At 45.3% G+C, this 24,979-nt stretch overlaps 1 pseudogene; it reads right to left on the reverse strand.

Moving 5' to 3' along the window:
• Positions 1–19,846: 19,846 nt before the first annotated feature.
• On the reverse strand, positions 19,847–19,985 carry LOC123047853 (uncharacterized; annotated as a pseudogene).
• Between the last annotated feature and the right edge of the window lie 4,994 nt (positions 19,986–24,979).

A 24,979-nucleotide genomic window follows, 5' to 3' on the forward strand; every position in this document is an offset into this window, starting at 1 on the left:
AATATGACCGAGGTGTAATATCATGGAGGGGGGCACCGCACACGGCTAAGGAACGATCAATGATCAACTTGTGTGTTCTAGGGTGCCCTCCTACCCCCGTATATAAAGGAGGGAGGGAGGAGGTGGCCGGCCCTAGGGGGGGCGCGCCATGAGGAGGGGGAAATCTACTCCAAGTAGGTTTCCCTCTCTTTTCCTTATCTTATTTGGAGGGGGAAGGAAAGAGTACTAGTATTAGGAAGTAGTACTAGTAGTAGTAATAGGAAGAGGGGGAAGGAGAAAGGAAAGGGGGGGCCGGCCCCCCTCCCTTGCTCCTTCTCTCTTCCTCCTACATGGGCCCAATAGGGCCCATATACCTCCCGGGGGGTTCCGGTAACCTCCCGGGGCTCCAAACTTCTCCGGAACCTTTCCGGTGTCCAAATATATCCGTCCAATATATCAATCTTTATGTCTCGACCATTTCGAGACTCCTCGTCATGTCCGTAATCATATCCGGGACTCCGAACAACCTTCGGTACATCAAAATACATAAACTCATAATATAACTGTCATCGAAACCTTAAGCGTGCGGACCCTACGGTTCGAGAACGATGTAGACATGACTGAGACACATCTCTGGTCAATAACCAATAGCGGGACCTGGATGCCCATATTGGTTCCTACATATTCTACGAAGATCTTTATCGGTCAAACCGCATAACAACATACGTTGTTCCCTTTGTCATCGGTATGTTACTTGTCCGAGATTCGATCGTCGGTATCCAATACCTAGTTCAATCTCGTTATCGACAAGTCTCTTTACTCGTTCTGTAATACTTCATCTTATAACTAACTCATTAGTTACATGCTTGCAAGGCTTAGGTGATGAGCATTGCCGAGAGGGCCCAGAGATACCTCTCCGACAATCGGAGTGACAAAACCTAATCTCGAATTATGCTAACTCAACATGTACCTTCGGAGACACCTGTAGTACTCCTTTATAATCACCCAGTTACGTTGTGACGTTTGGTAGTACCCAAAGTGTTCCTCCGGTAAACGGGAGTTACACAATTCTCATAGTTACAGGAACATGTATAAGTCATGAAGGAAGCAATAGCAGAATACTAAACGATCAAGTGCTAAGCTAACGGGATGGGTCATGTCAATCACCTCATTCTCCTAATGATGTGATCCCATTAATCAAATGACAACACATGTCAATGGTTAGGAAACATAACCATCTTTGATTAATGAGCTAGTCAAGTAGAGGCATACTAGTGACTATATGTTTGTCTATGTATTCATACATGTATCATGTTTCCGGTTAATACAATTCTAGCATGAATAATAAACATTTATCATGATATGAGGAAATAAATAATAACTTTATTATTGCCTCTAGGGCATAGTTCCTTCAATTGCAACAACAGCTCAGTTGCAAAAACTAGTCTAGGTAATAAGTCTATGCGTTGTTATATACAAAATTATTTCTAAATGCCTTGTCAATCATTTACGACCATTGCTTGATGATATTATTTCTGCAGAGCAGAGTGTTTTTATTCCTGGGAGAATGATCACGGATAATGCACTCATAGCGTTCGAATGCATTCATCATATTAAGCTTTTGTGCTTACAAGCTAGATCTATCTAAAGCTTATGATAGGGTTGATTGGGTTTTCTTGGAGCAGGTGATGCAAACGCTGGGTTTCTCTCGCCGGTGGTTGGACTGGATAATGTCATGTGTCACATCGGTGAGATATTCTGTCAATTTAAATGGGACCCTCTTGGATTCATTCGCACCGTCGTGTGGGCTTCGGCAAGGTGACCCTCTCTCTCCTTCCTAGTAAGTTCACCATTATGGGTCTATTTAAGTTGCCCTTCTCTATTTGTGATGAACTTATTAGGATGGTAAGAGGTTTCTATTGGGGTTCCTCGAGAGGTAGAAGAAAGGTGCACTGGTGAGGATGGGGTTCCTCAAAGCTAGATATTTACAGGCAATGCATCTTCTTCTTGGCGGGCTATTAGTTATGGGTTGGAATTGCTTAAAAAGGCTTAGTTTGGAGAGTCGGTAATGGGAGGAGCATCCGAGTTTGGCGTGATAACTGGATCCCGAGACTGTTCTCTTATAATCCTATTACGATGCGAGGAAGATGTCATATACATTTTGTTTCTGAGCTACTGGATGTTAATGGCGCAAGGAATATGGGGCTGCTCAATGAGTACTTCTTGACGGCGGATGTGTCGGAGATCATCGAAATACGAGCGTCGCCGAGGCTTGAAGAAGACACACTGGGTTGGGGACCCGGTAAGTATGGGACTTTTTCTGTCAAAAGCGCTTACCATTTGTCTTTTGAGGAGGCACATAGAGGTTCGGCTACTGGTTCTAGTTCTTGGCCAGATGGATGTCGGTCATGTTGGAAGTTGATTTGGTCGTGCAATGTGCCCCCGACAGTCTATAACCATGCATGGAAGGTCGCCACAAATGCATTGCCGACTTGGCAAAATAAGTACACCAGGGGTTTGGGGATTAATGATTTCTGTCCGGTATGTGGTGCTAAACTGGAGGACAACTTCCATCCTTTTCTTCGTTGTCCATTGGCACATGAGTTATGGAAAACTATGTCTGAGGTTTGGATTTTGCCGGAATTATCTTCTATTCAGAATACGGGGAAGGAATGGCTTTTACATGCATTAGCTCCGCTCCGGATGTGGAACGTAATATGTTATTGATGACCATATGGCGTGCCTGGCATATTCGTAATGAGGTAGTTCACCACAAGCCCCAACCACTAATGGAAGCTTCTAAGAGATTTCTCATGAGCTATCTTCAATCGCTGATTGGTCTCAAACTAGATCTTGCAACTGATTCAAGCAAGGGGAAGCAAATGGTCACATATGATAATATTGTAGTACACCCACATGTGTTAATGCCAAGAGTATATTCGGCTAAATGGCTTCCTCCAAGTCCTGGGTAGATGAAATTAAATACTGACTGGTCGTTTGCTATGGAGAATTCAGCAGGTGCAGGTATGGTGCTTAGAGATGTGGAGGGTACCATTATTTTCTCATCTTGTCGGTCTCTTTTAACATATCGAGATGCACTTAAAGCGGAGTTGTGTGCTTGCATGGAGGGATTATCTGTGGCCATTCAGAGATGCAATCTTCCGACTATGATCGAGATGGATTCTATTGTTGCAGTCAAACTTATTCAGGCGAAGGAGATGGATAGATCGCTCTACTCATCTATTGTTAATGAAATCAGGCATCTTATGTGTCTTCGTGATTCTTGTATTACTCATGTAAAACGCGATCAAAATAGAGTTAGCGATAGCCTAGCTAATTTTGCTCGTACTAAGGGGGGAACTATGACTTGGTTTGGTTCTGGTCCAAAAGCTTCCCTTCAGTTAGTTGTTGATGATTGTAAGGACATGAGATATTGAGTAATACAAGTTTTACCCGCAAAAAAAAAGGAAATTGTAATTTCCAAACGTTCTCACTTTGTCAATAGATCCGAACGAGTCTGATTAGCTCCAGCGCTCCACCTTCCCCGCTTTTCATTTTTCGCAAAAAAAGACGCAGCAGTGGGACTCGATCCTTGCACCTACTGTGTGCATTCTGCTCCGACAACCACCCAGCCAACTTTGTTCTGTTATTAAACAAACGTTACTTTTTTTTTACCGTATCACTGCTCCTTTGCATCTACAGCCAAGAAACTAGAAATTAAATTTGATGTGTGTGGGGTGCCTTTGGACTTGGACTTGAGTCACTCGTAACTAAGCTCATGCCCATTAACCAGCTCACCTAAATTACTTTTGTTGTCTTAGCCCCTAATTTTATGGTTTTAAATAGCCCATTGGTTACAGTAGGCAGTTTTCATATATAGTATTAAAAACACTATCATTTCTCTCCATTATGGTAGTATGTCTAGTTGTCTTGCTTCCATTTCTACCTTGTTCGAGAAAAGTAAATAATGGGCTGGAAAATTAGGAGGATTGAAATGGGAGCATGCAATCCTTGCTCCCATTATGGTAGAATGTTTCTCTCCATTTCAAGACCAGGAGCACGCAACCAATGCATATCATCGGGCTCCTGGACTTGATAACTTAGATACAAAGACTACAATAACTTTGACCCGTGGATAAAAGTTGTTAAAAACATACCACCGATAATTTCTTTGTAAATAACATGATAATATACACTCCCGAACTTGATAACTTAGGTATAAACACCACGATAACTTTGACCCGTGAAAAAAAGTTGTTAAAAACATACTCCGGTAACATCTGTGTAAATAACATGGTAATATAGGCTTCCAGACATGATAACTTAGGTACAAACACCATGATAACTCTGATAACTTTTTTGTGTAAATAGCATGATAATATAGGCTCCCGATCCTGATAACTTGGGTACAAACACCACGATAACTTTGACCCATGAAAAAAAATTGTTGAAAACATATCACTAATAACTTCTCGTGTAAATAACATGATAATATACGCTTCCGGACATGATAACTTAAGTACAAACATCACGATAACTTTGACCCATGTAAAACAGTTGTTTGCATGCATACTGTAGTAACATCTGTATAAATAACATGGTAATATAGGCTCCCCGGACCTGGTAATTTAGGTACAAACACCATGATAACTTTGACCCGTAAAAAAAGTTGTTGAAAACATATTCTGGTAGGATCTGTGTAAATAACATGGTAATATATGCATACCAGAGCTGATAACTTATTTAGCCCAGGCATGATAACTTTTGATCCAGAAAAAAGTATTCGAAACATGCCAACATGGCGATTTGAGCTACAAAACATTTTAAAATTTTAAAATAAAGAGAATCTACAATGCCATTAGTTTTACTGCACTATTAGTGAATTTGCACGTGGGAGAAAGTTGGAAGAAGTCATTTTATGCCCGGAACTTGCCTATATAAACATCGTGGTAACTTATATAGCTCACACGTGATAATTTGCATACCATAGACGTGGTAACTTTTTACCCGAAAAAAAAAGTCGTCGAAACATATCAACATGGGATCTAATTTCGTAGTTCTTGTCGAGACGAATTTTTTATGTGAAAACAGTTTTTCAATCCGAGCGACTGTTTGAGGTACAAAACATTTTGAATTTTGAGTTTTAATGGAATCTTTTGTGATGTCATTAGTTTTGTTCTTATGTGCATGTAATGGGTTATCAGGGAATGTATCTGGTGCACCGAGGCAATTTGTGCTACCTGTGCACCGGTCGCCTGTTGCACATTCAAAAATGTTCGAAAAAATCCGGAAAAACATCTAGTGCATTGACACAACATCAACCTACGTTGTCACAAAAATTTAAATCAATATTTGAAACATTGCTCGAGATACAAAAATAACAAATTTGACACTGAATAGTACATAACACAAGTTGGTCTTCATTTTTGGCCCATTAGCACATTGAGGTCAAATTTGTCGTTTTATATCTTGAGCATTGTTTTGAATTTTGATTTAAATTTTTGCGACAACATACATTGATGTTGTGTCGATACACTAAACCTTTTGCGGATTTTACTGAATATTTTTTAATGTGCAACAGGGTCCAGTGCACCAGTAGCACCAATTGCCTTGGTGCACCAGATACGTTCCCTGGGTTACCAGACTGAATTTATTTAATAATAACGCAGCATTGTGAGATCGTTCGGATCAGAACGTTTGGAAGATATAACAGTCCATTAAAAAAATAGGTAATACGTTGCTCCCCACTCAAAAAAAAATACGCTGCTCCCGATCCATTTGATTAAAATCGATCCGACCGTCACAGAGCCGGTGGACGCAGGCGGTGACTTCATTTCCCTTCATTGTTCTGTATACGCGAGACGAGACGTGTGCGTGTGATGAAAAACGAAAACAGCTACCAACCGGCCTGTACGTAGGTGAATAATATCGGTCTATGCCGTCACCAATTATTCGTCCTTGTGTAACACAAATCAGTTTTGAGACCATCTCTTGCGATCTGGATCCGATCGATCGCCATGGCCCTCCGCCGAGGCAGCCGCCGCCGACTACCCTCGCTGGGTATTGCTCTAACGAAGATGGCAGCATCCCGCCACCGGCGACGCCCATACGCTGGCATGCTGCTACAGCTCCACCGGCCACCCCGTCCGGGTCACCTTCCATCTCGAGGAGACCCCGGCAATGTCGACCCTGCACGTCGACGTCGGCCTGCCGCCGCCATTGCCGGGCAGGAGGTTCAACGGGAGAACGTACCAGAAGGTCGTCGCGGCCCATGGAGACTCCGTCCTCATCCGTTTGACCTACGATTTTTGCGCCTACAGCTTGCCCTACAACCAGTTGCCGGACTATTTCGTCTACAGTGCTGGCAACGGTGCCGCCCGGCCACCGACCATGTCGCTTCTTCCTCCTTGTGGCATGCGCCCGAATATGAGCGAGACAGACACCGGCATTGTGCGCTGCATCGGCGGCGATGAGTTCTTGGTGGCGAGCTTGGTCCTCGCGCTCACAAAACTTCCGGTGAAAGCCGAGCTCTTTGTGCTCCGCTCTGAAAGGTGCAACTGGGAGCACTGGAGTTGTCCCCCCATCCGCAACGTCGAGGGCCAGGAGGGGGAGCTGTCAAACTGGACGACCTACAGTGTCGCCCCTATCGGCGACTGGCTCCTGTACTGGATCGACCTGTCCAGCGGCATCATCTTCTCTGATGTGACGGCGGAGAGCCCCGAGTTGCGGTACGTGCCTTTACCCACCAACCCTCTGCTCACCACCCGTGAACGTGATGGATGCACGTGGGGCTCTAACGTGTGTGTCACCGGTGGCGGCTCGGCGTTGAAGTTCGTCACAGTCTCTCCTCGCTGTTGCTGCGGCAGCCCAGGCGTCACCTCGTGCTCGCACTCCCAGCACACCTTCACCATCACAACCTGGACTCTGAGGACGGACGACATGACATGGGAGGACTACATGGTCGACAACGACGAGGCCTGGGCCACAGCGCTGAAAGAATTATGAAGCGTCTCAAACTCCCATACATGGGAGTCCGCGTTATTTATATTGATTGAGCGAGAAGGATCTCGCGGTCATGTATATGGTTCGGTTGATGAGAATAATCTCCAACCGTATTACAACGAGAGGGATAGAGATAGAAAGATAAACATAAGAGTTACATGACTTGCGATACAAGACTATCTCTATCTACTATTCTGTTACAATATTTCTAACACTCCCCCTTAATCACAAGTGCACCAAGTTGAGATTACGTCGAAACTCTTCAAAACCTTTTGTGGGTAAGGCCTTTGTAAACCCATCCGCAAGCTGATCCTTTGAAGGAATGAACCGGACATCTAATTGTTTGTTTGCAACTCGTTCTCTGACAAAGTGAAAATCTATCTCGATATGCTTGGTCCTGGCATGAAAAACTGAATTAGCAGTAAGATAAGTTGCTCCAAGATTGTCACACCACAAACAAGGAGGATGCACTTCTGGGATGTTGAGTTCTTTCAACATGGACTGAATCCAAATAACTTCAGCCGTTGCATTTGCCAAAGCTTTATATTCTGCCTCTGTACTTGACCTAGAGACTGTTGCATGTTTCTTTGCACACCATGATATTAAATTTGGACCATAGAATATAGCAAACCCACCAGTCGACCTTCTATCATCTAGAGAGCCAGCCCAATCAGCATCAGAAAATGCACTTATAAAGGTAGATGACGACTTTCTGAATGTGAGCCCAACAGTCAACGTATTCTTGATATATCTCAAGATTCTCTTAGCTGCTGTCCAATGAGTGGTAGTAGGTTCATGAAGAAATTGACAAATTTTGTTAACTGCAAAGGAGATGTCAGGTCGAGTAAGAGTCAAGTACTGAAGACCACCAACTAAACTCCTATAACTGGTGATATCCTCATGATGCAGAGGTTCTCCATCTGTCAGAGACAAGCACTCCGAACTAGAGAGTGGTGTTGGTGAGGGTTTACAGTTTTGCATGCCAATTCTATTCAACAACTCAGTTGCATACTTAGCTTGAGATAGATGAAGACCATCACTGTTTTTCTTTACTTCAATGCCCAAAAAGAAATGCAAGTCTCCCAAATCCTTGAGAGCAAACTCAGAACTCAAATTCTTTAGTTATTGCACTATCAGATGAGCTAGTGACAATGATCTCATCCACATATATAAGAACAAACACAGATATTTGTGACTTGGTAAAGATAAACAGTGAGGTGTCAGATTTTGATGGAACAAACCCAAGTGCTTGAAGTTTCATGCTGAGCCTGAAGTACCATGCTCTGGGAGCTTGCTTCAGACCATATAATGCTTTATCCAGCTTGCATATGTGAAAGGATTTATTTTTGTCTTCAAAACCAGGAGGTTGTTTCATGTATACCTCTTCTTCCAGAACACCATGGAGGAACGCGTTCTGAACATCTAACTGTCTAAGGCTCCATCCCCTAGAGACAGCAATTGACAACACAAGGCGAATGGTTGCAGCTTTAACAACAGGACTAAACGTGTCCTCATAATCTAACCCATACCTTTGCTTGAACCCTTTTGCAACAAGTCTGGCCTTGTAGCGATCTATAGTGCCATGAGACTTCCTTTTAATCCGATACACCCACTTGCAATCAATTAAGTTTCTGCCTTGTTGTGGTGGAACCACGTGCCTGTTGGAAATATGCCCTAGAGGCAATAATAAAAGTGTTATTATTATATTTCCTTGTTCATGATAATTGTCTTTTATTCATGCTATAACTGTATTATCCGGAAATCGTAATACACGTGTGAATACATAGACCACAATATGTCCCTAGTGAGCCTCTAGTTGACTAGCTCGTTGTGATCAACAGATAGTCATGGTTTCCTGGCTATGGACATTGGATGTCGTTGATAACGGGATCACATCATTAGGAGAATGATGTGATGGACAAGACCCAATCCTAAGCCTAGCACAAAGATCGTGTAGTTCGTTTGCTAGAGCTTTGCCAATGTCAAGTATCTCTTCCTTCGACCATGAGAGCGTGTAACTCCTGGATACCGTAGGAGTGCTTTGGGTGTATCAAACGTCACAACGTAACTGGGTGACTATAAAGGTGCACTACAGGTATCTCCGAAAGTATCTATTGTTTTATGCGGATCGAGACTGGGATTTGTCACTCCGTGTAAACGGAGAGGTATCTCTGGGCCCACTCGGTAGGACATCATCATATGCGCAATGTGACCAAGGAGTTGATCACGGGATGATGTGTTACGGAACGAGTAAAGAGACTTGCCGGTAACGAGATTGAACAAGGTATTGGATACCGACGATCGAATCTCGGGCAAGTAACATACCGATAGACAAAGGGAATTGAATACGGGATTGATTAAGTCCTTGACATCGTGGTTCATCCGATGAGATCATCGTGGAACATGTGGGAGCCATCATGGGTATCCAGATCCCGCTGTTGGTTATTGACCGGAGAACGTCTCGGTCATGTCTACATGTCTCCCGAACCCGTAGGGTCTACACACTTAAGGTTCGGTGACGCTAGGGTTATAAAGGAAGCTTGTATGTGGTTACCGAATATTTTTCGGAGTCCCGTATGAGATCCCGGACGTCACGAGGAGTTCCGGAATGGTCCGGAGGTAAAGATTTATATATGAGAAGTCCTGTTTTGGTCACCGGAAAAGTTTCGGGCGATATCGGTAATGTACCGGGACCACCGGGAGGGTCCCGGGGGTCCACCAAGTGGGGCCACCTGCCCCATAAGGTTGTGTGGGCCAAGTGTGGGAGGGGACCAGCCCCTAGGAGGGCTGGTGCGCCCCCCACAAGGGGGCCAAGGCGCAAGGGAGAGTGGGAGGGGGCAAACCCTAGTCCAGATGGGCCTTAAGGCCCACCTAGTGGGCGCCTCCCCTCTCTCCCCCTCTTGGCCGCCTCCCAAGTCCCATCTAGGGCTGGTCGCACCCCTTGGGGTGGGAAACCCTAAAGGGGGCGCAGCCCCCTTCTCCCCTATATAAATAGAGGCCTGGGGCTGCCCATAACACATGAGAACTTCTCCTCTCGTTGGTGCAGCCCTGCCTCTCCTCCTCCTCCTCTCCCGTGGTGCTTGGCGAAGCCCTGCTGGATTGCCACGCTCCTCCATCACCACCACGCCGTTGTGCTGCTGTTGGATGGAGTCTTCCTCAACCTCTCCCTCTCTCCTTGCTGGATCAAGGCGTGGGAGACGTCACTGGGTTGTACGTGTGTTGAACGCGGAGGTGCCGTGCGTTCGGCACTTGATCATCGGTGATTTGAATCACGACGAGTACGACTTCATCAACCTCGTTCACTTGAACACTTCCGCTTAGCGATCTACAAGGGTATGTAGATGCACTCTTCTTCCCCTCGTTGCTGGTTTCTCCATAGATAGATCTTGGTGATACGTAGGAAAATTTTGAATTTCTGCTACGTTCCCCAACAGTGGCATCATGAGCCAGGTCTATTGCGTAGATTCTTTGCACGAGTAGAACACAAAGTAGTTGTGGGCATTGATTTTGTTCAATATGCTTACCGTTACTAGTCCAATCTTGTTTCGACGGTATTGTGGGATGAAGCGGCCCGGACCGACCTTACACGTACTCTTACGTGAGACAGGTTCCACCGATTGACATGCACTTGGTGCATAAGGTGGCTAGCGGGTGCCAGTCTCTCCCACTTTAGTCGGAACGGATTCGATGAAAAGGGTCCTTATGAAGGGTAAATAGCAATTGGCATATCACGTTGTGGTATTGCGTAGGTAAGAAACGTTCTTGCTAGAAACCCATAGCAGCCACGTAAAACATGCAAACAACAATTAGAGGACGTCTAACTTGTTTTTGCAGGGTATGCTATGTGATGTGATATGGCCAAGAAGAATGTGATGAATGATATGTGATGTATGAGATTGATCATGTTCTTGTAATAGGAATCACGACTTGCATGTCGATGAGTATGACAACCGGCAGGAGCCATAGGAGTTGTCTTTATTTTTTGTATGACCTGCGTGTCATTGAAGAACGCCATGTAACTTACTTTACTTTATTGCTAAACGCGTTAGTCATAGAAGTAGAAGTAGTCGTTGGCGTGACAACTTCATGAAGACACGATGATGGAGATCATGATGATGGAGATCATGGTGTCATGCCGGTGACAAGATGATCATGGAGCCTCGAAGATGGAGATCAATGGAGCTATATGATATTGGCCATATCATGTCACAACTATATAATTGCATGTGATGTTTATTATGTTTATGCATCTTGTTTACTTAGGACGACGGTAGTAAATAAGATGATCCCTTACAAAATTTCAAGAAGTGTTCTCCCCTAACTGTGCACCGTTGCTACAGTTCGTCGCTTCTAAGCACCACGTGATGATCGGGTGTGATGGATTCTTACGTTCACATACAACAGGTGTAAGACAGTTTTACACAGCGAAAACACTTAGGGTTAACTTGACGAGCCTAGCATGTGTAGACATGGCCTCGGAACACGGAGACCGAAAGGTCGAGCATGAGTCGTATGGTAGATACGATCAACATGAAGATGTTCACCGATGATGACTAGTCCGTCTCACGTGATGATCGGACACGGCCTAGTTGACTCGGATCATGTGATCACTTAGATGACCAGGGGGATGTCTATCTAAGTGGGAGTTCATAAGATGAACTTAATTATCCTGAACATAGTCAAAAGGATTTTGCAAATCATGTTGTAGCTCGCGCTTTAATTCCACTGTTTAGATATGTTCCTAGAGAAAATATAGTTGAAAGTTGAAAGTAGCGATTATGCGGACAGTAGATAGCTTATGTCCTTAATGCACTGCTCAGTGTGTTGAACCTCGAACGTTGTCTGTGGATGTTGCCAACATCTGACATACACGTTTTGATAACTACGTGATAGTTCAGTTAAACGGTTTAGAATTGAGGCACCAAAGATGTTTTTGAAACATCGCGAAACATATGAGATATTTTGAGGGCTGAAATTGGGATTTCAGGCTCGTGCCCATGTCAAGAGGTATAAGACCTCCGACGATTTTCTTAGCCTGCAAACTAAGGGAGATCGATGAGCTTGTGCTCAGATTGTCTGAGTACAACAATCACTTGAATCGAGTGGGAGTTGATCTTCCATATGAGATAGTGATGGTTCTCCAAAGTCATTGCCACCAAGCTGCTAGAGCTTCGTGATGAACTATAACATATCAGGGATAGATATGATGATCCTTGAGGTATTCACGATGTTTGACACCGCGAAAGTAGAAATAAAAAAGGAGCATCAATTGTTGATGGTTGGTGAAACCACTAGTTTCAAGAAGGGCAAGAGAACAAAGGGATACTTCATGAAACGGCAATTCAGCTGCTGCTCTAGTGAAGAAACCCAAGGTTGAACCCAAACCCGAGACTAAGTGCTTCTGTAATGAAGGGAACAGCCACTGGAGCAGAATTACCCTAGATACTTGGTAGATGAGAAGGCTGGCAAGGTCGATAGAAGTATATTGGATATACATTGTGTTGATGTGTACTTTACTAGTACTCCTAGTAGCACCAGAGTATTAGATACCGGTTCGGTTGCTAAGTGTTAGTAACTCGAAATAAAAGCTACGGAATAAACGGAGACTAGCTAAAGGTGAGCTGACGATATGTGTTGGAAATGTTTCCAAGTTTGATGTGATCAAACATCGCACGCTCCCTCTACCATCAAGATTAGTATTAAACCTGAATAATTGTCATTTGGTGTTTGCGTTGAGCATAGACATGATTGGATTATGTCTATCGCAATACGGTTATTCATTTAAGAAGAATAATGGTTACTCTATTTATGTGAATAATACCTTCAGTGGTCTTGCACCTAAAGGAATGGTTTATTGAATCTCGATCGTAGTGATACACATTTTCATGCCAAAAGATATAAGATAGTAATGATAGTACCACTTACTTGTGGCACTGCCATGTAAGTCATATTGGTATAAAACGCATGAAGAAGCTCCACGTTGATGGATCTTTGGACTCACTCATTTTTGAAAAGTTTGAGACATGCAAACCATGTCTATTGGTGTATACGCATGAAAGAAACTCCATGCAGATGGACCGTTTGGACTCACTTGATTTTGAATCACTTGAGATATGCAAATCATACCACATGGGCAAGATGATTGAAAAGCCTCGTTTTCAGTAAGATGGAACAAGATAGCAACTTGTTGGAAGTAACACATTTTGATGTGTGCAGTCCAATGAGTGCTGAGGCATGCAGTGAATATCGTTATGTTCTTACTTCACAGATGATTCGAGTAGATGTTGAGAATATTTACTTGATGAAACACAAGTCTGAATTATTGAATGGTTCAAGTAATTTCAGAGTGAAGTAGAAGATCTTCGTGACAAGAGGATAGAATGTCTACGATATGATCATAGAGATGAATATCTGAGTTACGAGTTTTGGCACACAATTAAGACATTGTGGAAATTGTTTTGCAATTAATACCTCCTGGAACACCATAGTGTGATGGTGTGTCCGAACATCATAGTTGCACCCTATTGGATATGGTGCGTACCATGATGTCTCTTATCGAATTACCACTATTGTCCATGGGTTAGGCATTAGAGACAACCACATTCACTTTAAATAGGGCACCACGTAATTCCGTTGAGATGACACCGTATGAATTATGGTTTAGAGAAACCTAAGCTGTCGTTTCTTAAAGGTTTGGGGCTGCGACGCTTATGTGAAAAAGTTTCAGGTTGATAAGCTCGAACCCAAAGCGGATAAAATACATCTTCATAGGACACCCAAAACAGTTGGGTATACCTCCTGTCTCAGATCCGAAAGCAATAAAGGATTGTTTCTTGAATCGGGTCCTTTCTCGAGGAAAGGTTTCTCTCGAAAGAGTTGAGTGCGAGGATGGTGGAGACTTGATGAGGTTATTGAACCGTCACTTCAACTAGTGTGTAGCAGGGCATAGGAAGTTGTTCCTGTGGCACCTACACCAATTGAAGTGGAAAACTTATGATCATGAAGTTTCGGATCAAGTCACTACCGAACCTCGTAGGACGACAAGGACGCGTACTGCTTCAGAGTGGTACGGTGATCCTGTCTTAAAGGTCATGTTGCTAGACAACAATGAACCTACGAGCTATGGAGAAGCGATGGTGGGCCCAAATTCCGACAAATGGTTAGGAGCCATGAAATCCGAGATAGGATCCATGTATCAGAACAAAGCATGGACTTTGGTGGACTTGCTCGATGATCGGCAAGCCATTGAGATAAATGGATCTTTAAGAAGAAGACGGACGTGGACGGTAATGTCACCGTCTATGAAGTTCGAATTGTGGCGAAAAGTTTTTCACAAGTTCAAGGAGTTGACTACGATGAGATTTTCTCATCCTAGCGATGCTTGAGTCCGTCGGAATCATGTTAGCATAAGCTGCATTTATGAAATCTGGCAGATGGATGTCAAAACGAGTTTCCTTACCAACTTTCGTAAGGAAAGGTTGTATGCGATACAATCAGAAAGGTTTTGTCGACCCTAAGGATGCTAAAAGGTATGCTGGCTCCAGCGATCCTTCTAAGGACTGGAGTAAGCATCTCGGAGTTGGAATGTGCGCTTTGATGAGATGATCAAAGATTTTGGTGTATACAAAGTTTATGAGAAACTTGTATTTCCAAAGAAGTGAGTGGGAGCACTATAGAATTTCTGATGAGTATATGTTATTGACATGTTGATGATCAGAAATGATTTTCTAGAAAGCATATAGGGTTATTTGAAAGGTGTTTTTCAATAGAAAACCTAGATTAAGCTACTTGAACATTGAGCATCAAGATCTATATAGATCAAAATGCTTAATAATACTTTCAAATGAGCACATACCTTGACATGATCTTGAAGGTGTTCAAGATGGACCAGTCAAAGAAGGAGTTCTTGCCTGAGTTGTAAGGTACGAAGTTAAGACTTAAAGCTCGACCACGGCAGAATAGAGAGAAAGGACGAAGGTCGTCCCCTATGCTTAAGACGTAGGCTCTTCAGTATGCTATGCTGTGTACCGCACCTGAAGTGTGCCTTGCCATGAGTCAGTCAAGGGGTACAAGAGTGATCCATGAATAGATCACAGGACAGCGGTCAAAGTTATCCTTAGTAACTAGTGGACTAAGGAATTTTCTCGATTATGGAGGTGATAAAGAGTTCGACGTAAAGAGTTACGACGATGCAAGCTTAACACCTATCTGGATAGCTCTAAGTAGAGATACCGGATACGTACAATGGGGCAACAATTTAGAATAGCTCCAAGTGGAACAGTTATTTGGAATGGTTCCAAATAGAACGTGGTAGCTACATCTAGGAGATGACATAGAGATTTGTAAAGCACACACGGATCTGAAAGGTTGAGACCCATTGACTAAAACCTCTCTCACAAGCAACATGATCAAACCCAAAACTCTTTGGATGTTGGTCATATGGTGATGTGACCTGTTAGTGTTAATCACATGGTGATGTGAACTAGATTATTGACTCTAGTGCAAGTGGGAGACTGTTGGAAATATGCCCTAGAGGCAATAATAAAAGTGTTATTATTATATTTCCTTGTTCATGATAATTGTCTTTTATTCATGCTATAACTGTATTATCCGGAAATCGTAATACACGTGTGAATACATAGACCACAATATGTCCCTAGTGAGCCTCTAGTTGACTAGCTCGTTGTGATCAACAGATAGTCATGGTTTCCTGGCTATGGACATTGGATGTCGTTGATAACGGGATCACATCATTAGGAGAATGATGTGATGGACAAGACCCAATCCTAAGCCTAGCACAAAGATCGTGTAGTTCGTTTGCTAGAGCTTTGCCAATGTCAAGTATCTCTTCCTTCGACCATGAGAGCGTGTAACTCCTGGATACCGTAGGAGTGCTTTGGGTGTATCAAACGTCACAACGTAACTGGGTGACTATAAAGGTGCACTACAGGTATCTCCGAAAGTATCTATTGTTTTATGCGGATCGAGACTGGGATTTGTCACTCCGTGTAAACGGAGAGGTATCTCTGGGCCCACTCGGTAGGACATCATCATATGCGCAATGTGACCAAGGAGTTGATCACGGGATGATGTGTTACGGAACGAGTAAAGAGACTTGCCGGTAACGAGATTGAACAAGGTATTGGATACCGACGATCGAATCTCGGGCAAGTAACATACCGATAGACAAAGGGAATTGAATACGGGATTGATTAAGTCCTTGACATCGTGGTTCATCCGATGAGATCATCGTGGAACATGTGGGAGCCATCATGGGTATCCAGATCCCGCTGTTGGTTATTGACCGGAGAACGTCTCGGTCATGTCTACATGTCTCCCGAACCCGTAGGGTCTACACACTTAAGGTTCGGTGATGCTAGGGTTATAAAGGAAGCTTGTATGTGGTTACCGAATGTTGTTCGGAGTCCCGGATGAGATCCCGGACGTCACGAGGAGTTCCGGAATGGTCCGAGGTAAAGATTTATATATGGGAAGTCCTGTTTTGGTCACCGGAAAAGTTTCGGGCGATATCGGTAATGTACCGGGACCACCGGGAGGGTCCCGGGGGTCCACCAAGTGGGGCAACCTGCCCCAGAAGGTTGTGTGGGCCAAGTGTGGGAGGGGACCAGCCCCTAGGAGGGCTGGTGCGCCCCCCACAAGGGGGCCAAGGCGCAAGGGAGAGTGGGAGGGGGCAAACCCTAGTCCAGATGGGCCTTAAGGCCCACCTAGTGGGCGCCTCCCCTCTCTCCCCCTCTTGGCCGCCTCCCCAAGTCCCATCTAGGGCTGGCCGCACCCCTTGGGGTGGGAAACCCTAAAGGGGGCGCAGCCCCCTTCTCCCCTATATAAATAGAGGCCTGGGGCTGCCCATAACACATGAGAACTTCTCCTCTTGTTGGTGCAGCCCTGCCTCTCCTCCTCCTCCTCTCCCGTGGTGCTTGGCGAAGCCCTGCTGGATTGCCACGCTCCTCCATCACCACCACGTCGTTGTGCTGCTGTTGGATGGAGTCTTCCTCAACCTCTCCCTCTCTCCTTGCTGGATCAAGGCGTGGGAGACGTCACCGGGCTGTGCGTGTGTTGAACGCGGAGGTGCCGTGCGTTCAGCACTTGATCATCGGTGATTTGAATCACAACGAGTACGACTTCATCAACCTCGTTCACTTGAACGCTTCCGCTTAGCGATCTACAAGGGTATGTAGATGCACTCTTCTTCCCCTCGTTGCTGGTTTCTCCATAGATAGATCTTGGTGATACGTAGGAAAATTTTGAATTTCTGCTACCTTCCCCAATAGTGCCACGTCTTGTTTTTCTGCAAAGCCATAAATTCATCATTCATAGCCACCTTCCACCTATCATCACCAAGGGCATCCATTAGAGTTTTAGGTTCTCCTGTCATACAGGATAATCCATACTTGGAGAAATTTTTATAATTAACTCATGTAGAAAATCCCTTTTGTAGACGTGTGCGGGGTCCCACAGGAGATGCTGCAGGCTGATCCGTTGCAGAAGTTCCTGGCGTGGAGGAGTCAGCCGCCGTTTCCCCCACAGCATCCGCGCCAGGAGATTCCACGCCCGATCCTGAGGCGGTCAGGAACCGCACAGGCGAGGCAGCACCCGATCCCGAGACACGTGCAGGCGAGGCAGTGTCGGGTACAGGCGAGGCAATGTCGGGCGCAGGCGATGCGGTGGGTGCAGACGACGTGGCGGGCCCCAGCGCAGACGATGTGGCGGGCCCTGGGGAGGCAGGCGCAGGGCCGGGTGGGACAGGCGCACGCACCCACCCGGGGGATTGGTGCGGCGCGACTGCCCGGTCGCTTTCACCGGCCAAGCACATGCCAGGAGCCGATCCCGAGGTGGATTGAGCTGCCGTCTGCAGCGGAACAGATCCCAAGAAAGATCCACCTCGTGGCGCGTGGTTTCCTGGAGGGGAACACATAAAATGACCCGTCGTTGTAGTGTTTTGCACTCTGTTTTGCTCATCATTAATTGTTCCTGCAGCAATAGACTTTGGCATAATATGATGATTAGTCACAAAAGAGTCAGAACTATTATTTGTACCCTCGTGATCAATACCAGTAAGGGATGGAGGTAAGAGAAGTATCTCTTGATGAAGGAGAGCACCGGCATTGGGATGAAGACTTTCGAATGGAAATTTGGTCTCATCAAAGACAACATCTCTTGAGATATAGACACGGCCAGTAGTAACATCAAGGCACTTCACTCCTTTGTGCTGGGCGCTGTAGCCAATAAAAACGCATTGCTTGGAGCGGAACATTAGCTTGCGGTTATTGTAAGGTCGTAGGTTTGGCCAACACGCGCAACCAAAAACACGAAGAGGAGCATAGTCTGGTTTGGCATGAAGAAGACGTTCTGTGGGGTTTCATTGTTGATGACACGACTTGGTAAGATATTGATGAGATGAACTGCGGTTAGGAAGGCTTCATCCCAGAATTTTAGTGGCATAGATGCAGCGGCAAGAAGTGAGAGACCAACATCAACGATGTGGCGATGCTTGCGTTCAGCGGACCCGTTTTGTTGGTGTGCGTGAGGGCATGAGACATGGTGGGAAATTCCTATCTTCTGAAAGAAAGAGTTGAGTTTCTCATACTCACCCCCCCAGTCTGATTGCATGGCTATGATTTTGCAGTCGAATTTTCTTTCAACAAGAGCTTGAAAATTAAGAAAAACTTGGAACACATCCGCTTTTTAAGGAGATAGATCCAAGTATATTTACTGTAGTCATCGATGAAGCTCACATAGTAAGTGTGTCTACCAACAGAGGAAGGAGCTGGCCCCCATACATCAGAAAAGATTAATTGCAATGGTTTAACAGACACATTTGTTGAAACAGGATATGGCAACTGATGACTTTTTGCTCTTTGACAAGAGTCACAAATAGTTTCACAATTATGCTCACCAACAAACGGGAGATTATTCTTACTAAAAATTTGAGAAACAATTGAAAATGAAGGGTGACCTAGGCGATTATGCCACCTTTCTAAAGAGACTCTAATGGCTCCGAAGGCTCTTTTATTGAACTTGCAAAGTGTAGGAACTAGTGGATAGAGACCGTCCACGCATCTACCGCGATAGAGAACCCTCCTCGTGGCTTGATGCTTTATCAAAAAGAAAAACGGATGAAACTCAATGAAGACACCATTGTCAAGAGTAATTCCATGGACTGAGGCAAGATGTTTTGATGCATGAGGAACAAGTAGAACATCGTTGAGACGAATATCACGATGAGGGGTTTTAATAATAGATTGACCAATGTGACTTATCATCATACCTGGACCATTTGCTGCGAAGTTGATTTGATCATGGCCATGATACTTCTCTTGCATGGTCATCCTTTCCATGTCCGGGGTGATATGCTCGGTGGCGCCCGTATCTGCATACCAATTTGTGTCCACTCCATAGGACGTGTTTGCGGCTGCTGCAACTTTCTTCTTCTTTTCTTCATAGCGCCAGCGACAATCTTTTGCTATGTGGTTAGTTTTTTTACAGATTTGACATTTTCCCTCATACTCATCATACCCTTGAAAATTGTTGCCGCCACCATAGTTGCCACCGTAGCCACCATTGTACCCACGCTGACGCCCCTGATTGTTGTTGTAGAAGGGACGTCCATGGTTGTTGCTGTTGTTGTAGAAGGGACCGCCGCCACCATGGTTGTAGTTGTTGTTGGCGTTGCCGCCGCCGCCATTGTTGTTGCTGCCACCACCGTGATACCCGCCACCACCACCATTGGTGGGTTTGGGCGAGCCACAGTTGTTGCCCTTGCCGCCGCCGCCGCGATTTCTTGCAGCCATGTTGGCTGAGGATTTGAAGCCTCCTGCTCCAGAGCCGTGGAAGAGCTCGACACGCTGGTCGAAGTTCGCCACCATGGCAAACAGCTCGTCGACGGAGACAGGGTTGGTGCGGACGTCGAGGGCAAATATGATGGGCTAATAGTCCATATCCAGCCCTGCAATGATGAAGGAGAGCAGCTCTTCTTCTCCGATGCCCCTCCCTGCAGCTGCAAGTTCATCTGAAAGCGATCTCATATAGCCAAAGTAATCGGCGGCAGATTGAGAGCCTTTGTGGGCATCGGTTAGGGAGATTCTGAGATTGTTTGCACGGGATTTGGATTGGGAGGCAAACATGGTGGAGAGTGCTGTCCAGATCGCACGAGATGTATCCATCGAGGCGACTTGCACAAGGATTTCTTTGGAGAGGTTTCTCAGCAGATAGGCTACAATCTGCTGGTCTTGGATTAACCAAGGGGTGTAGGCAGGATTCGGAACAAGTTGTTCCTTACCTTCAGAGTTTTTTGCTGTAATTGTTTTGGAGGGCTCGGGGTTTGTTTCATCTAGGTACCCATACAGGCCAGCCCCCATGATCTGAGAGCGAGCCTCGGCACGCCATAGGATGTAGTTGGTGCGGCTCAAGGGTTCGGAGGTGTTGTTGTTTAGGCCAGAGAAGGAACTCGAGCTGGAGGAGGACATGATTGCGGCTTGGTTTTGATCTGAAGGGATTTGTGTTGTGGCGGCTAGGGTTAATCTGATAGAGAGCTAGATGTAGAGGAAGAAGAAGGCTCTGACTACCGTGAAAGAATTATGAAGCGTCTCAAACTCCCATACATGGGAGCCCGTGTTATTTATATTGATTGAGCGAGAAGGATCTCGCGGTCATGTACATGGTTCGGTTGATGAGAATAATCTCCAACCGTATTACAACGAGAGGGATAGAGATAGAAAGATAAACATAAGAGTTACATGACTTGCGATACAAGACTATCTCTATCTACTATTCTGTTACAATATTTCTAACAAGCGGCACCCGTCATCCCGCGTGTACGGCTGGTGTTCCCCGTTGTCAGTCTCGACGATTCCGATGTGGTTTGCATCCTGGCACGCAAGTCCAATAACGACATTGTGTGGCTAGTCAACGTCGACACACGCATGAAGGAGCTGCGATCGGTCCGTGCCTACCCGCCGGTTAAGGAGGGGGAGTACCATGTGTGCCATCTTCTCCTTCCCAGTGAGTTCTCCAGCTACTTCAACGTGTGTCATGGTGGCAGCAACAATCACGCGCGGTCAAGCCATGATCAAGACATCGAGGTACCGGTGGTGGTGGCAGCAAACCGTATTGCCTCTTCGGGTGACAAGGAGAGGGAGCTGCTGGCCGCGATTCAGGAGATACCCTGCATGACTCGTGAGGAGATGTTGAGAGCGCACGACGTTCTTGCCAGTAACGATCGGCGGGTGAGAATTCTCACGGCGTTACCGGTGCACATGAGGAAGGAATATTGTATGCTAATTGCGGAGCTCGAAAGAAATCAAGATAATGAATAAATTATATTATTATTTTTACTAATCTAGCATATACATTTTTGGTTAGCCACGAAGGTACTTAAATTAATGGTGCCAACTCCGGTTGACTCCATCAAAATTAATGTGGATGAAACTTGTTTGCTGATGGTGGCTCAGTTAGTGTGGGAGTTGTGTCACGACTCGTGAGGCTCATGAGGTTATTCTGTCAGTGTGTAATTTTCTTCTTGTCTGTTCGAGTGTAGAGGAAGCTGAGCTGCACAAGTGTATTGCGGGTCTTTATATTGCTGTTCCTGTAAATAAACCTATTGACTGTAAGTGCATAAATATGTGGCTGATGGTGTGTTGCACATTTTCTCTTGGTTCATTGGACTACAGAGAGATTTACGTCAAATTAACTTGATTTTTTTAAACATGCAGGAGATCACTACATGTGATCAATATAGAAGAAATATAGGGTACAAAGTCACAGATACAACCACAACGAAAGATGACCACAATGCAACGACCAAAGAAACAAAGAAAAATACCAGAGGAAGCTACCAACGACTAGCCAAAAACCTAAACAAACGTCTCCTCAAAAGCAAATTGCCCCGTCCTTAAACAATTCTAAGGTTGCACATTTGAGAGCATGAACCACACACTTTCTGCGGGGCTGACTTATCCTGGAAAACCCTGTTGTTGATGATCACAATGTATATATTTTTATGCTCTCCAGCTCTATGTTCACATGAGGAACATCAGGTCTTAATTCACAAAGAGACCAGGGAAATCAACCGACGTGCTGTGTGGGATTTTGCCACGTAGTACGACATCATATGAACTACCCAAACCATCGTCATGGTTGACGATGAGAACGTCCCAAGTGCATCAAGATGACGAGAGGAATATTGCATGCTAGTGACGGAGCTTGAACAAAATCTCAGGCTGCTAACTGACAAGATTAGAACAAGTTAGAATTCACAGTGTACTAATCAAATGACATTCTTATATGTGGGATTGCTTGAAGCATGAAATTAGATCGTAATGGTATTGTCCAAGCATAATAACCATCAGATATATTTAGGGAAATTTATGTCAATGCTATTAGGTATGTCTCCAATTGTGAGTGTGACATTGTTTTTTTTATCTACTTATGAAAATGACACTACTTTATCGCCATTTTCAGTCGTTACCTCACGGTCAGGTCAACCATATGTACATACGTACTTTTTGCATCCCCAGCTTCATGTAATGAAATTGCTTATCAGCTAAAATTTTCTATGTGCCGCACATACGACATTGTCTGTGGTCAGCTCTATGTGCAAATCTGATACATGAAAAAGGTTAAGTCATTTGGTCATGAAAGGATTTAAGTAAGTCTCCTCGCGATGGTGAACATCCCTGTGGTGGTTCAACTCATAAGAAATTGCCCTCCTCTAAGTCATGAGACTACGCTATGTAAACCGCCTAGTATTAAGAGACCAACCAAGTATAGAGAGCTTGACTCTCGACGCAGTATAATCTAGACACAAACACATAATGTTCATCCTGAACGTCATCTGTGGTGTTTGCAGTGCTGGTCAGTTCACCAACGAGCAATTCAAGATGGCGACGAGGATCTGGAATGGCACGCAGGATAAGCTGATATTGGCCCTCAAGGCGGTGTCACTCTTGCTAGAGTCCTCACATCGCAAGACCACCTACAACAGGGGCTTCTGCCTCCATGCACCCGCTGCTACTCGTGCATGAACAACGAACCCCAAGATACGGATGATGTGTGGCAGGGCGAGACGAGACAAGGAAGGATGAGCTAGAGACGGACGTCACTGTTTGCCGCGGGGTCGCAAGTATAGGCAAGGCAGGAACGAGCCAGAAACACAGACGATATGGCCGCCCGCGACATCACTCATGGAGGCGAGGAAGGAATGAGCCAAGAAGACGAGTTGAACGGTTGATGTTGTGGGTATGCGTGTATATGTAGGGAAGTGAGGTAGAGGGATGATGGGAGTGGTGATGGCTCGACGGAGATGAAGATTTGGCACCATGGTGCAGCTAGGTGATGTTGGCAACGATTGGCGAAGGACGGGGTAGACCGATTGTGGAGAGCGGGTCGACTGGAAATGTTTTTTTTCAGCCACCTGATAAATCAGTGGTCCCATTATTTTTGTATAATTGCAAGTTCAGTACAGCAGCAGAACCACTAGCTCTTTCGGCATAAGACTGTTCTCCATCTATGTATACACATTCAGCTCTCGTCTCTAACTCACTCGATTGTTACCTTGGTTACATCCACACATGGCCTAAATTGTAGAGAATACCTTGACTAAAGATGGAAACACAACCAAATCGAAAGGAGATTTTCTCCATCACCAAATCCCTGCTATTGTTCATTGAGTCGTCGTATCATCAAAGCACCAAAGGAGAAGAAGACAATAGCAGTGGCCACTAAAGGTGTGTTTTGATGCAATCCACGGTGGCCGTGCCAAAGCATCGGCGAGCCAAAAAATTGGCGGCAAAAAACAACTGACGCTCGCTGATATTTTTTGGCTGGGCGGCTCGGAAATATGATCCAAACAGATCCCAAGTCATTAGCACAAACCTATAGAGAATCTCAAACCTCGTTGAAGTGAGTAGTCAAACGAGACCTAGGGTTTATCCCAAAAGAAAAGATACCTAGGGTTCGAAGAAGCCAGGCCATTGGCCCGGATGGATAACTGTAAAGCAGATAATTTATTTTTTTTGCTAGTGCCGTGTTGGTTATATTCCGAATTGACTAATCACCGTTGGACGTACAACGCTGGATGATGAAAAACGAACGCCATCCCTCACTACCGGACTAGCGGGCTATGCCTACGGCCAAAGGCCGTCGGCATAGGCCCTATGCCGTCGGCATAGATCTATGCCGACGGCTGCCGTCGGCATAGCCTCGTCAGTGTAGATCACGTCAGCGTACTCCTGTCAGACCGTCGGCATAATAATGCCGTCGGCATAGGAGGGTATGCCGACGGCCCTGGCGCAGCTGTCGGCATAGTTTAGCCGTCGGCATAGTTTTCCGTCTGACGGCGACGGACGGCGCCGTCAAAACTGCTGGCGGCTCAGGAAGCGACACGTGGCAAAGATATGCCTACGGCAAAGCCGTCGGCATAGGTTAAATCTATGCTGACGGCTTTGCCGTAGGCATATCTTTGCCACGTGTCGCCCCCTGGTTTGACCTGGCGGCAGGGCTATGCCTACGGCAAAGCAGTCGGCATAGATCATCTATGCCGACGGCTTTGCCGTAGGCATAGCCATGCCACGTGGCGCCTCCTGGTGGCTCCTGAGCGTATCTATGCCGACGGCTTTGCTGTAGGCATAGTTTTTTTTCCCTGTTTTCTCTTTTCCAATTCATTTGACAACATTTCAAAACAGAATAATATGAAATATGACAGTTCATCATCATCATTTAAACATAGTCAAGTTCATCATCTAAAGATCATCACCGGCGAAAGTCCACGAACATAAGAATAGTGCAAGACATGAAACATCATAAAAGTTGAAACATGAAAGACATGGCACAATGGCCGCATACACGGAATCATCATCGACATCAAGCACCACCGAGTCCACCTCCGCCAAAACCACCACCACCACCAAGTCCACCTCCGCCAAAACCACCACCTCCGCCAAGTCCACCTCCGCCAAAACCACCACCACCACCAAGTCCACCT

This window comes from Triticum aestivum, chromosome 2B (genome assembly GCF_018294505.1).
Source record: "Triticum aestivum cultivar Chinese Spring chromosome 2B, IWGSC CS RefSeq v2.1, whole genome shotgun sequence".
NCBI lineage: Eukaryota > Viridiplantae > Streptophyta > Magnoliopsida > Poales > Poaceae > Triticum > Triticum aestivum.